The sequence below is a fragment of the Cyanistes caeruleus genome, unplaced genomic scaffold (genome assembly GCF_971803275.1).
Source record: "Cyanistes caeruleus unplaced genomic scaffold, bCyaCae1.hap1.1 HAP1_SCAFFOLD_186, whole genome shotgun sequence".
Lineage (NCBI taxonomy): Eukaryota > Metazoa > Chordata > Aves > Passeriformes > Paridae > Cyanistes > Cyanistes caeruleus.
Genome location: NW_028255974.1, coordinates 92,179 through 94,528, shown reverse-complemented (window position 1 = coordinate 94,528; position 2,350 = coordinate 92,179). Strand labels below are relative to the sequence as shown.

The 2,350-nt window shown below is 51.4% G+C and overlaps 1 long non-coding RNA gene across 1 annotated transcript; it reads right to left on the bottom strand.

Annotated features, from left to right (window-relative positions):
- Nucleotides 1-764: 764 nt before the first annotated feature.
- LOC147645710 (uncharacterized) lies at nucleotides 765-2,148 on the bottom strand. Its single transcript, XR_015282204.1, has 2 exons — nucleotides 1,823-2,148; nucleotides 765-1,374 (listed from the first exon to the last, which is right to left on the bottom strand). It is a non-coding gene; the product is annotated as an uncharacterized LOC147645710 (long non-coding RNA).
- Nucleotides 2,149-2,350: the final 202 nt, after the last annotated feature.

Below are 2,350 nucleotides of genomic sequence, written 5' to 3'. Positions count from 1 at the left end.
ACCGGGACCCTTCCCCATGGCTGGAAAATCTCCCCCCAGATCCTCCCCAGATTCCACTCCCAACATCCCCCTCGCTTCCAGCTCAGGATGGGGCTCTGATGAGACCTCTCCTCAAATCGCACTCCTGAGATGCCTCCCCATTGCTGGAAAATCTCCCCAAATCCAACCCAAACCCTGCCCCAAAATCGGGAATCCCCCCCTGAGACCCCTCCCCAAATTCAGGCCTCCCCAAAGTGCCCCTCCTCAATGGGATCAGGACCCCTCCCCATCAATGGAAATTCCCCCAAACCAAAAAAATTCTCCCCAAATCCCCCTTACCAAAATCAGAACCTCTCCCAGGAGCCCTGAATTTCCCCCTAAAACCACCAAATTCCTCCCCCAAAATCCCAAAATTCCTCACAAATCCCCCCCAAAACCGAAAACCCCCCATACACCCTCAAAAGTCCCAGATCCTCCCAAGACTAAAAAATTTCCCACAAAACTCCAAATTTTCCCAAAAATCCCAAATTTTCCCCCCAAAATTCTCCCCACCCCCTAAATTTTTCCCCAAAACCCCCAAATTTCCCCCCCAAAACCCCAAATCCTCCCCCTAAAAAACCAGAAGTTCTCCCCAAAACACCAAATTTCCCCCCCAAACCCCCAAATTCCCCCCAATTTCCCAAATTCCACCCCAAAACTCAGGAGATCCCCTGCAAAAAAACAGTGACCCCTCCCAAGAAGCCCCCCAAAATTGCAACTCCTTTCCTCAAAAATCACCAAAAAGCTGAGAACATAAATTTTTTATTTCACATTTTTCACACTTTGGGTAGGGGGGGAAACCCCAGATTTCCTGGGATTTTTCCCGTTTTTTTGGGGATGGGAGTGCCCCCAACTTTTCCAGCACCCTTGGCGACACCTCTCCAAAATTCCTGCCCCAGTCCCCCCAAATTAAATGCACATAAATAAAAAGAGGGGAAAAAAAGGGAAAAAAGGTAAAAATAAAAAAAAAAAAGAAAAAAAAGACCACCCCCACCCCATTTTGGGGAAAGGGGGACAGAGGAAAAATTGAGGGAGGGGGTGATTCCCCCCAAAGAAATTGAGGGACCCCTCAAAAAAATTGTGGGAACCCTCTCCAAAAAAAGCCCACTTTGAAGAATGCCAAAGCCACCAAAAAATAGAAAAAAAAAAAAAAAACAAAAACCCAAAAAACAAAAAAGGATAAAATTTGGGGGAGAACCCCCAAAAAATGTGACAAAAATGGGGGAACCCCTCCTTGAATCCAAAGAATTTTTTTTTTTTTTCCCAAAAGCAGCAGGTTCTTGGGAGTGGCAGGGGAGGAGAGACCCCCTCCAAATTCCTGGGGCTGTCCCTGAGATCCAGCCGAGGCACCTGGTCCTGGAGGGGGACAAAAAGGGCATTTTAAGGAAATTAAAGGAATTTTGGGGGACTTGGGTGCATTTTAGGGAATTTTGGGGGGCTCTGGGGGCAGGTCTCAATTTTGTGGGGTCTTGCGTTCCGGGGCCACAACATCATGTCCACGGAGGCCACATTTACCAGGAACCAGTCGGGGACACCAACGAGATGGGATTCTGCTCAGGAAACCATTTATTCAGCTCAGGAACAAACTCAGATCCAGAGACAGCCCCAAACAGAGGCAGGGAGATGGGGTTTGAGAACCAGGGTGGAGTTCAAGGTCAGGAACCACTGGGAACACAGCAAGGGAAAAACCCCAGGGGCCCAAACCCAATCAGAAATCCCTGGGCTGCCACCCCACGAGGGGCCCAGGATGGAGTTTCTTCCTGGGCTCGCAGGGCCCAACCTTCGAGGCAGAGGCTTCCCTTACCAGTGCCTCTGTTGCTGTTGGGTCAAGTTAGAGATCTGGGTGAAGCTCTTCCCACACTGGGGACACCTGTATGGCCATCTCCAGCATGGATACGCCGGTGCCTGACAAGGGTGGAGTTGTACTTGAACCCCTTCCTGCAGTCAGGGCAGCGGAAGGGCCTCTCATCTGTGTGAATCCACTGGTGCCTGAGGAGATGGGAGCTGGTCTGAAACCTCTTCCTGCATTCAGGACACTCATAGGGCCTCTCCCCGGTGTGGATCATCTGGTGGATGGTCAGTTGGGACCTCTGGCTGAAACCCTTCCCACATTCCCCACACTCATAGGGCCGTTCCCCAGTGTGGGTCCTCTGGTGGATGGTCAGGTAGGAGCTGTGGCTGAAGCTCTTCCCACATTCCCCACACTCATAGGGCCTCTCCCCAGTGTGGATGCGCCGGTGCCTGATGAGGTGGGAGTTTCGCTTGAAGCCCTCCCCACAGTCAGGGCAGCGGAAGGGCCTCTCATCTCTGTGAATCCGCTGGTGCCTGAGGA